The 13,310-nt window shown below is 32.9% G+C and overlaps 1 pseudogene; it reads right to left on the reverse strand.

The window, feature by feature from the left end:
- Positions 1 to 280: 280 nt before the first annotated feature.
- Positions 281 to 1,477, reverse strand: LOC139786755 (uncharacterized; annotated as a pseudogene).
- Positions 1,478 to 13,310: the final 11,833 nt, after the last annotated feature.

The following is a 13,310-nucleotide window of genomic DNA, read 5'->3' on the forward strand; positions in this document are numbered from 1 at the left end:
ACTATTATTGTACTGCATCTAGTGATATCTACTAATGCACTATAGTTAGACAAATCTTGCCTCCAACTACCAGGAATAAATCCTTCAGGTCCATCACGATCTACCATTGTTTCAAGTACATATCAGAATCTTTATAGTTTATTCGAAGCCAATTATGTAAACACACAAGAGCTTGAATGAGTTTCGTAGTTTTATCCATTTGCAATCAATACGTCTTCTCAAAATCCTCCATTGGCTACTGAGTATACCAATGTATTTTCAATTATTCGCCTTGCTCTACTTAAACGATAATTATAGATAATTCTGTCTTCATTAAGACTTTTCCTGGATAAGGTCGCATTAAATGTTTTGATAAAGGAAAGGCTTCATCTCCTATTAATACGTAAGGCATATCAACTCTTCAAATGACAAAGGTTCCCATTCTGGCAAGTTCATCTCTTTATTTATGAATTTTTGTCCTATTAAGGAATCTCTGAAGATCCCACTATCACTTCGTCGTCCATATGCACCAATATCAACAAAGTAAATCTATATTTAGCATCACAAATAGCTAAAAGCACAATACTGTGACAATTTTTGTAATTATAATAAGAGGAACCAGCATTAGCAGGACACTAAAATAAATAATTGAAAATGTTTTTTCATTATTACACAACAAATTAAAAAAATATATATAATAAAATTCTTCATATACCTGAATTACTATATGTTTCCCATCAATTGCTCCTATGCAATGATTAAAATTCCACAGATCCTCGAATTCTTTTGCAATACGTAACCATCCATTTTTGTCAATATTTGATGGTAAAACTTCTGGTTGAAGACAATTCCATATTGCTTGACATGTTTCTGATATAATATTGCTCACAGTAGTCAATCCGATTAAATATTGATAATGTAAAGATGTCATCGAATCACCAGAACTAAATATCTGGAATATATAGATTAATTTAAGTTACAAGTACATTATTAATTAATTATTAAAAAATATTCAAATTATTCAAATGAATAAATTATTGTAATAACAAAGATATTTATTGTAAAAAATGTTTTACCTCAAAGTTAATCATAATCGTTCCGCTGCTGAAATAGGTTCTCTGCATAAATTTTGTTTAGAAATTATAGGTCCTACCATAATTAGTAATTCCTCAAATTGTACACGTGTCATACGAAAATAGTTAAGGAATATAGAACTATCTAATGAAACTATTGGAAATAACGAATGGTAAAAACCATGCCTCTTTCGTTCTTCAAGTAATGGATTCACCCAGAACCGTTTCTTCGAATATACTTGTTTATATTGCTCATTTTCCAATAAAATTATTAAAAGTGCAGCAACAATTCTTTTTCTCTTTCCTATTTTTCGTTTGTTAATTATTTTTAAACAATCATGATGCCACAAATAATACTTATATGCGTAAACGTTCATTTTCCAATACAATAATTACAAATGCATCAATTTTGAGTTATTTGTAAGATTGTTGAGTTATCTAACCTAACTGGTGATATCCTACTTTGGTACATAGGGGAGACCGGGGCTAAAAGGTCAGTTTTTTTTCGGTGCCGATTTTTAACAACAAAATAAATAATTTTAGTTAAATGTGGTATACCACTGTAAAGAGTGAACCTTTAGCTACAAAATTTATATAGGAAATTTTTGTCTACGTCGCTTTGTTTAACCGGTATAGAGCAAAAACGACAACGGTGGAAAAATTAAAATCTCAAAAATGCCGGGGTTTAAACGGCACACTGCATTTTTAATACATATACGTACATCTAATTCTGAAAAATGATAGGATACATTTTAATAATTGTTTTTTAAAAGAAAAATATAAAAATTTATTTAAAATTTTTATGCGAAACATTATTAAAAAATAGTTACGAGGGTTCCTCTTTCCGCAGAAGTCACTCGCCCGACTTGTTTCACTCCTCGACGTCCGATGACTCTATTCAGTGTCTGAACGGTTGTAATTCCCGTCTCATCCATATTCCATATGCAGTGAGCCTGGAAATGCCCGGAAATGCCTTGGAAATGCATCCGGACTGCTTACTGACCGATTAGCCCCAAACACAAGTTTCAGGTTTGATCGCCCACGAAATGTTAGACATCAACGATAATGAAAAAACTACACTGGATTCGTGTTCAGGATGCATTACTCTTTATAATCACGTACCTCGAGATTTGGAGAGCAAATATTATTGCAGATATTACAAAATTTCCACGCGCAGAAAATGTAACTTTCACCTTCCGAAAACACGTTTGCCCTCGTAAAAATCATAATACGGCAGGTAACCTGCCGAAACTCCGTTGGTCACATGGGTACCATAAGCAGCGTTTACAATGTTAATAGCGAGTTTACACAATATACAGGTTCCGAGATATTTGATTTGACGCTTCAACCCCGTTGACGTTTTAGCCCCGGTCTCCCCTACACGACTTGACGCTTGAAGTTGGAAAAATCGAACTTCTTGTTGTTGACGCTGGCGTCTAGTGTGGTCACGTCAATTTTGATCACGTGACCTATTTTGACGCTGAAAATGAGCGTCGAGCGTCAGCATGAAAAGGCACGTTTATGCACACGGTTAATGTTTCGACTATTATACTTAGTCTTCTTCGGAACGGATTACTATGAAAGAAGATACATATCAAAAAACATAACATTTAAGTTAATACATACTAAAACATTAAACATTAGACTAGACTAAAACATTAAGTTCTATCTTTGTTGTTTCATTACATTATATTATTCATATTTATAAAACACATTTTTTTGCTAATTTCAGTAATTAGTTGTAATGGCCATAATAGTCCAGCTGTATTTTCGGAAATATGTTTACCATAAATATGAATCATTTTCAATATTAACATTAATACCGAACAGTTATTTTCTCGTTTTTTATCATAAAAGTAGACTTTTAAAATTTTCTGAGTTTTTACTATTTGTTTTCTTCATTCTAATGTAAAAATTTATTTTACATCTTCGCCCTTTAACGACCAATAAAATATTACTTTAAAAAATAGTACAAGTAACCTATGAATACTATATCCGCGAAATATGGAGACAATTAATTACCTGTTCAACGTTTTTTATTTTTACAAGTTAGAATACATTTTAATTATTCGATGCAATATCATATCATTCCCGAAGCGCCGAAAATGCACGTACATAAACAGTGCTGCTTGCAATACACCGAGCCGTATCAATGGCTCCGGCGCACTTTTGTATCTCACAATCAGCGTACACGAAACGTCTCCAGCTCGAGTAGGTGGAGCCTTTTTTAACGGAGCCTATCCGTTTGTGATGATCTACTGGCCGCTCCATGCTGAACAACGATGGTGCTAGACCGTTTGTACATAAACAATAATATACACGTAAACAACCCATACCAAGTAATATTATAATCCGGTTGTAGAATTTTTCTCATGCACTAACTGTAGTTTTCAATAATATATTGCAATGAATAAAAAGAATATTAAATAATTATAGAAATAAGAGTATTAAATAATGTTATGCGCGCGTTATTTGGGAAATCGCATTCAACCTTCCACACGGTTTAATGACACATTTTTACAATGAAGGAGTTTACATAATAAAAAAAAGTATTTTATCGGACTACAACAAAAGTAGTATATTTTAAATATATTTTAGTATGTAAGAAAAAAGCAATTGTACTTACCGTCTTGCGTGAGTTTTTTGCAACGAGTGAGACAGCTTTCTTCATTCGTGTGACTTGTACAGTTATAAAATTATCGTTTATTACTTGAAGACACGCAGTATCAACTTTTATTTAGTCTAATCAATTTTTTATTTTCTTCTCTTACTTCTTTTTAAACATAAATTATATTAACAATTAAAGTAATTTTAAATCGACCTGACTGGCAATATATATAACGTCTTTTCGATATGAACATTGAAAAACCCTGGCTGGGGTAATATTTTTTCGCAATAAAAATTTAAACTATTTAATTTAGAAATTACATCAACTGACCAAAACCCATGGTCGAAATTAATAATGTCTCGATGATTGATCCGAAAAAAGTTTTGTGTGAATCCGACAAAGCAAGTTGGCTCACAGTTTTTCAATGTTCATATCGAAAAGACGTTATATATATTGCCAGTCAGGTCGATTTAAAATTACTTTAATTGTTATTCTATGTACTGGCGAAAGAAATTTATCATTCTGTTTATAAATTATATTGTTAACAAAAACTAATATTTTATAAATAAACATTATAATTAATATATCATAATTATCTTACTGAGATCTCTACACTGAAAATGTATCACATGTGAAACACCCCCGTTTAAAATATTAATGTATCACATTTGATACACATACATATATTGAAAAAAGATTTATGCTAATTTAATGTGTGTCGATAAGGATAAAATATTATGATAGGAATATGGATACATTAGGTTATAAATAAAGAATACCAATACCTGGCTACACCAATAACTATACGGGGTGGGAGAAAAGTATGGAAACCCTGAAAAATCTCGAAAACTATAAGTTTTACAGAAAAATGTTTCAGACAAAAGTTGTTTGGTTTCGAGGGGGCCATAAGATGGTATCATTGGTTTGACCTTGGATGGTCGTTTAAAGCTCACGTAAACGACACCTTTAATTTCTTAAATGGAAACCCCTATTTTTCAATGCATATTCTTGTAGCTAATCTCGAGAGCTTTTCAAAACACTATAATAAAGTATTTTTTCATTAAGAACTTTTGGAATTATGAGGCTTGAAAGTTCTAGTATTTTGACATAAAATACAAAATATCTTGTAAAACATTAAGTTTTCGGTAATGTTACCTTAATACTTTTATGCACAGAATAATGAGACGAATCAATTGGTATGAAAAAAAGGCACAGTTCCTTTAAGAAAAAATATGTAATTTGCAACACGCATCTGCATACTTTTTCTTAAAAGCAACTGTCTTTTTTTCATACCAATTGATTCGTCTCATTATTCTGTGCATAAAAGTATTAAGGTAACATTACCGAAAACTTAATGTTTTACAAGATATTTTGTATTTTATATGTCAAAATACTAGAACTTTCAAGCCTCATAATTCCAAAAGTTCTTAATGAAAAAATACTTTATTATAGTGTTTTGAAAAGCTCTCGAGATTCGCTACAAGAATATGCATTGAAAAATAGGGGTTTCCATTTAAGAAATTAAAGGTGTCGTTTACGTGAGCTTTAAACGACCATCCAAGGTCAAACCAATGGTACCATCTTATGGCCCCCTCGAAACCAAACAACTTTTGTGTGAAACATTTTTCTGTAAAACTTATAGTTTTCGAGATTTTGCAGGGTTTCCATACTTTTCTCCCATGTATATATGTATACACATTATTATTATATACATTTATACATGTGACACAAAAAAAAACAAATAAACTAAGGTATATAGGTTTTATTCGCGAAACCAGATACTAGCTTCATTTGTGATGATATGCATTATCTTTTTTATTTATTTTAAAAGTGGAAAAAAACTGCTCTGCATAAAAATATTAATTTTTAATTATAACAAAATATATCACACATGTAATAATAAGTGAAATTCTTTACTATGTCACTTTAAAATATGACTACTTTGAGATTATAATTCTTTGTGCTCTAATTCATGTTGCCTCTTTCTTACTTAGTCTGAAAGTAAGTCATTTAGTAATTTTATCAGTATTTATTATTATGTAACATAGAACGTGTATTCAAATAAAAAAGTTGTAACAGTTTTACAAAGAAAAATTTATTTCTCATTATTTGGCATTATTAAGCATGACACAAAGATCGCAATCACAGTTGAAAAAATTGCATAAATGAAAGACTAGCAAATCTTATCACGGGGAAATCTACATGTAGATTTCTTTGAAGTTTATTGACGTCTCTTTTTTCTGTTCAGTTTTTATTGACGTCTCTTTTGTGATTTATTAAAAATTACTGTTATACTTTTGTGTATGATATTGTACGATATTCGTTTATATCTTTCCCTTTAACTATGTTGAATACCGTCTGCCAACGAGTAATAGGATAAACATGAATGCATTTCCTTAAAATCTTTATAACATTCGTATCTTAAGATATCGTTGATAGTAAGAAATTTAATATGATTTCCCAATTTCATGGCATGCTCTCATTACAACTTTTTCTTTCTTTTCGTGATAGATTTGCTAGTCTATGACATTTATACAATAATTTCAACTGTGATTGCGATCTTCCATGATATTGGGAAATGCATTTCTTTTTCTCATTACTGACAGATAATAATTGTAGTAAATTTAAATTTGGCTCTAAATTTATTAGTGATTGATTTTTAAGGTACTAATAATATAAAAATTATGAAGGAAATGCTTTCGTATTTTTATGTAAGTTACAATATAAATTTTACATTCTATGTTACTTATTTTCTTTAACTTCAATGGTGAAAATTTTCACTTTTCACATTTCCGCCCTAGGTACAAAGTTATATGATCGTTACCCTGTACTTTAATCTTTTTGACAAAGTTTTACTTATTTGACAGGTTTTTTACTTTTCTATTAAATGTTTTTACTGCCTTCGCAGCACGATTGTTATATCGTGTACGGGCATATATTTTGACAGTAATTAAAAATTTCAATGCTTGCATGCGGTGATTGTAACACTTTTCATTTGTGTCAAACCATCCAACATGCGTTTTGTTTGTTGCATACATACCCTCATTCACAATCATCTCAAGAACATGTGTAGATGCCCAATGATGTTGCCACGTACGATTGAAGCTCATCAACTGCGTTTTGATGACATCTATAAAGAGATTTGTTGGTCGAACTAATTTCGTAACTGCTGGAGCATCCTCGTCTGCGTTGGGATATTCACGATATTCGATATATTTAATATTTTTCATTTGACGTCGCGTCTTCCATTGGCGTTTTCAACATTGTTTCACGACAGTTCTGACAATCATTTCTTTCAATACATCGTCGTGCCACGTACCCTGCAAAATATGTTATTGCATTTTCGTCATAATTACTGAGTACCCAGCAAACGAAAAAAGATTGAAAAGAATTAAAACGGGATTGCCAGGAATTCAATTAAGGACTTTCCGAATTCCATTTTGTCCAAAAAAGGGATTGAAATAGTTTCAATATCATGGAATTCTTTATTTTGGAAAGAATTTGTCTTTTTTGAATCCCATCCAATTCCGACACAAAAACGTAACGAAATGAATACCACTGAATGCCAGGTTAGGGATTGGAAAGTTTCGTCATGAATTCCATTGAATACCATTGATTCCGTTAACGAAATGAATACCATTGAATGCCAAACTAGGAATTAAAAATTTCCGTATTGAATTCCATTGAATTCCGTCTATTCTGACAATAAAATGAATACCATTGAATGCCAGGATAGGGATTGAAAAGTGTCTGTGTTGAACTCCATTGAATTCCGACTATTCCGACAATGAAATAAATACCATTGAATCCCAAATTTGGAAATCAATATGTATATATCGAATTCCACTGAATTCCGGCGATATTTACAGCAGAACAAATTCCATTTTATTCCAAATTAAGATTGAAAAACGAGTATAATACGTTAAATTCCTAGTTTTATCCCATCGTTATTTGAGTCTATAATATATATTGAATATGTCATTCCCTATCACTTACAAAATTGAAAGTCATTCTTATGAATTAATTGTAATTTTAAAAGTTCCGTATTAGTTTAATTTTTGGTAACTTTGGGATAAACAGACTAATGTAAAACATTAAATTTTTTAAATATTCAACAGTCGGTATTGTTACATTAAAATAAAACGTTTTATTTACAAAAATCATATTAGACAATTTTTATTGCAAATATATATACAATTAAGTTGACAATAAAATAAATTATATTATTTTTCGTTTTTCAGCGTACAGCGTGAGCTCGATGAGGAGAATTGTATTCTAATCTACCCTCTCCCAGATAGCACAGAGATTCGAAAAAGAATTCTTTTTTATCCCACTCGGCATGTTATGTTGCTGAAATATTGAAATATTCGGAAATGGTGCAGAAATATTTCGTTAACATTTCATTTGTAACTATGCATCTGAAATATTTCAAAAATGTACCTGCATTATGTTTTTTATAATATTGCATTAACAATATTTCTGAAATCTTTCAGAAAGTTGTTTACAATATTTGTAAGTTTCTGTAATATTGCAAAAAAATGTAGCAGATGCAATATTTCAGAAATATTTCTGAAACATTATAAAAGTAATATTACGTTTGCATTGCACGAATAATATTTCTGTAGCATATCAAACGCAACATTGCATTTAAAATATTTCTGAAAAATTTCTGAAAGATTGCGTAGGTAATGAAAAATTGAATTGCAGGCAGTGAATTTCTACAATATTACAGAAGAAATATTGCAGATGTAATGGTTTAGAAACATTTCTGATACATGATAAAACTATTATTACGTTTACATTGAACGCGTTATATTTTTGAATGTTTCACATACAACATTGCATTTGTAATATTTCCGAAAAATTGCTGACAGACTTTAGAACTTATAAAAAATTAAATTTATTATTATTTAATATTGCATTTTATTGCATTTTTTCTCTTTTATTAAGAATTTTCTAATATTCCAAATTTTGTCATATGGCATTTTTAATATAAAATATAAAATATTTAATAATATTTAATATAAAATAATATTCGACGCTGACTGGCAAAAAAGATTTATTCGTATATCTGTATTGTTAATATTGTTATGCGATAGCTTTATGCTCACCAAAATAAGCAAGTATAAGAAAGAAAGAAGCGTCAGAGTCAGAGGATCACCACTACCCTGTTCGATCATCGATGTCAAGCAACAAGGCGCCGGTATACTACTTGGATGGGTGACCGGCTGAGAGAGCGGATTTCTTCGGACAAATGCGCGGCGACTATACGCACATGGCTTAATATATTTTTTTTGTTCCGGTAACAAAATATTTCATTTTTCACATATCAACAAATAGTTTTTGCGTCAGTAACAAAATTTTGTTTGCTAATACAAAACATTTTTCTCAGTGTAAAATGTATTTGAAATATTTCTGAAGTGTTTCTGCAATATTTCGTAGATATATTTCAGAAATATTTCAGAAATATTGCCGAAATCTTTCAGCAAAGTTGCATTTGAAATAATTGTGCCGATTGAAACATTGCAGAAATGTTGCAGAAACGGTCGTGAAATATTTCTGAAATATTGATGAAAGGTGTAATATTTCAAATGGAATTTTGCAGAAATGTTTCTGAAATATTACATGCCGAGTGGGATGTCACTAATTCTGAATTCTTTTTTAGATGCAAAAAGAATTCTTTTTCTAAGAAGAATTCTTTTTGCATCTAAAAAAGAATTCAGAATTGGTGACATACAAAAGAATTCTTTTTCGATTCTCTGTGCTATCTAGATACTCCGAGTAACAAGCACATAAAGTCATATAAGACATAGTGTTTTTTAAAATAATATTAAGTATTATAATACGCATTCTTACAATAAATTACATTATCAATTTTACATAAAATTATCGATTAAAGATAATTTTTAAAAGTAAAAGGTTTTAATTAATCAGCCTCGAATACATTAGGCATTGAACAAACATACATTTGTTCTCCAATGTCTACTAGAACCATCTTTGAAGCAACCTCGACTATCGACACTAAAAATTGATTACTTGTTGTTAGCGATCTTATCTTCCACATATGTGGTATCTCACACGGAGAAAATTGCTACGGTTGTTACAACAACATTCTCTATGATTGAAAAAGAAATGTATGTGAATTCAAGTTAAATTGATATTACATTGAATGTAGCTGTTAAGATATGCTCATTTATACAGTTTTCATAACCGTAGTTCTTACGATACGTGACATTCGGTTACAATACCCTCGTATATGGTTGCCTCAACCAAAGAATTATTGCTATCTCTCTTATGGTCTGCAGCACAAATATTATGGTTGAGAGATCCATAAGATATAGCTGCACGGTACAGCACTGAATCACTGCATGATTGAGAGGTTAGTTCCATTGCGCGCGCAAAAGAATTTCTGCATAGAATAAAGTGGATTTGATAAGGATGTTTTAACTTTATAAATATACTTTTTTCATAAATATATTTACGAACACAAAATTTCGTAATGAGCCGACACTGGTTTCTGACATTCACCCGACATTAAGAAATATTATATTATATATCCAATTCAAAATTTTATTACTTTTTTAAACTGAATTTGTTTCTTAAGATGATTTTTGAAAAATTATATATTTGCGCTGGTTATCCCATATGTAGACTATAGGCGATTTTTGGCGTGACTCTGGTATAAGCAACCAACGGGTACCAAACTGCACCAGAACCAATAGCAGCCACGGATAGCGACTTTGGTATATGTACCAAGCCATACCAAACGATCGCCAAAAATCGCCTTATATATAACACTTACATTAAATTACCCAGCAAACACCAAATATAATTGATATATAACCTGGGAGTAACAGATTATATAACAGGTGTTATACTGGAGTAGCATAACAGTTATATAACTTTACATTATTACTATAATATAACTAGGTTATAAAACTATTATGTTGCTCCGTTATTTATATGTTATAATAAATGCACATTAATACAACTGTTATATATGCGTGTTATACAACAACGGTTGCGTTGATATTATATAAATATTATATAACATAATTTCAATTACCGCCGGAATTATATAACCTCGATAGCATGCGCCATAGCGGCGCACGCAAGTTCGCGGTCTCTCGCCGCTTCTGCTAGTGCCATCGTGCCACGATCGTGACAATAATACATTAGAAGACCGCGCCCGTCCGTGGAAAATCGTGAACCGCGTTCGCGGGTGTCTCGTGTGCGCGACGGCCCGTCGCTCGTGAAAAGACTCGACGCCGGCGAGAGACGGTCGAGAACGGAGGACGTGGCTTTGATTCGCCCTCGTACGAGAGCTAGATAACTTGAAGGTATGTATTACCTATATTATAGGTTAGAACATGGTGTAAGTAGACAGGTGAAGCATTCCCGACGCTGCGCACTCGTTCAGTTTTTGAGCGAATCAGCGCGCGACCCGTTTTGCAAGAAAAGCAATATGGGTGCTCCCATGGTGTAAATAGACAGGTGAAGCATTGCGCATAATGGCGGCAGGTTTGGCGGTTGAACCAATCAGGAGGCGACCCGTTTTGTAGGCGCTCACTTTAAAGTGAAATTCGATTATAAGAAATAAAAATGCGTGAATCATGTAAAATTTTAAATATATATTTAATGAAATAACCTAAAATTAATTAATTAATTAATGACAATTAAACCTACGTAACCCAACTAAGGCAGGAAAAACGGAATAAATGAATAAACTAATAAACGATTAACCCTTAAGCTGCATACGGCGTCCGACCCAAAGTGATATCTGCTCGTAACTGTAAAACTTGCAAGCCTGTCAGAAAATATTAAATAAACGATGTTTATCAAAATTACTATAAAATCGTCAATTGCAATGTAGACAGATGTTTCATGAATTTTTTTTATATTTTTAAAAATACTTTAAGGTAGGGAAAAATAGCGTTAAACGTGACAGACCCACGTATGCACTTAGAAGGTACCGAAAAAACCTATGCACTTTAAGGGTTAAACCTACCTGACCAAATCACAGACAGAAGAAAGGAGTTTAATACATAAATAAACTATAATGACAATTAAATTTGCGTAAGCAAATCAGGAATGTTAATCAAATATTATCCTACCTTGTTTAAGTTAGGTAGGTTTAATTGTTTATCAGTTTATATTTATGGTTGGATTACGTACACATATTGTGGTTACGCACACACACACGGGGGGGGGGGGGGGTGGCGGACGAATCAGTGCGTTTCCCGCTGCCCCCCCAACGTCAGGTAAAATGTGCCGAGAGGGACAGCCGGGGGGTTTTTAGTGGGGGGGTTGGAATCCCACATATATATATAACCGCCCTCCCCGCCCCGGGGGAGGGGGTATCCGTGCGGATTTTCTCCCCGTCAAAAAAAAAAAAAAAGTTACGCACACGATTTTTTCCGCACAACAGACGCACGCGACGGGTAACGGACATAACGGATGACGCGCTGACGGGAGCACCCATGGTGTAAGTAGACAGGTGAAGCATTCCCGACGCTGCGCACTCGTTCAGTTTTTGAGCCAATCAGCGCGCGACCCGTTTTGCAAGAAAAGCAATATGGGTGCTCCCGTCAGCGCGTCATCCGTTATGTCCGTTACCCGTCGCGTGCGTCTGTTGTGCGGAAAAAATCGTGTGCGTAACTTTTTTTTTTTTTTTTTTGACGGGGAGAAAATCCGCACGGATACCCCCTCCCCCGGGGCGGGGAGGGCGGTTATATATATATATGTGGGATTCCAACCCCCCCACTAAAAACCCCCCGGCTGTCCCTCTCGGCACATTTTACCTGACGTTGGGGGGGCAGCGGGAAACGCACTGATTCGTCCGCCACCCCCCCCCCGTGTGTGTGTGCGTAACCACAATATGTGTACGTAATCCAACCATAAATATAAACTGATAAACAATTAAACCTACCTAACTTAAACAAGGTAGGATAATATTTGATTAACATTCCTGATTTGCTTACGCAAATTTAATTGTCATTATAGTTTATTTATGTATTAAACTCCTTTCTTCTGTCTGTGATTTGGTCAGGTAGGTTTAACCCTTAAAGTGCATAGGTTTTTTCGGTACCTTCTAAGTGCATACGTGGGTCTGTCACGTTTAACGCTATTTTTCCCTACCTTAAAGTATTTTTAAAAATATAAAAAAAATTCATGAAACATCTGTCTACATTGCAATTGACGATTTTATAGTAATTTTGATAAACATCGTTTATTTAATATCTTCTGACAGGCTTGCAAGTTTTACAGTTACGAGCAGATATCACTTTGGGTCGGACGCCGTATGCAGCTTAAGGGTTAATCGTTTATTAGTTTATTCATTTATTCCGTTTTTCCTGCCTTAGTTGGGTTACGTAGGTTTAATTGTCATTAATTAATTAATTAATTTAAGGTTATTTCATTAAATATATATTTAAAATTTTACATGATTCACGCATTTTTATTTCTTATAATCGAATTTCACTTTAAAGTGAGCGCCTACAAAACGGGTCGCCTCCTGATTGGTTCAACCGCCAAACCTGCCGCCATTATGCGCAATGCTTCACCTGTCTATTTACACCATGGGAGCACCCATATTGCTTTTCTTGCAAAACGGGTCGCGCGCTGATTCGCTCAAAAACTGAACGAGTGCG

Source organism: Temnothorax nylanderi, unplaced genomic scaffold (genome assembly GCF_030848795.1).
Source record: "Temnothorax nylanderi isolate EJ_2023f unplaced genomic scaffold, tnyl_v1.0 TNYL_tig1139_pilon, whole genome shotgun sequence".
Taxonomy (NCBI): domain Eukaryota; kingdom Metazoa; phylum Arthropoda; class Insecta; order Hymenoptera; family Formicidae; genus Temnothorax; species Temnothorax nylanderi.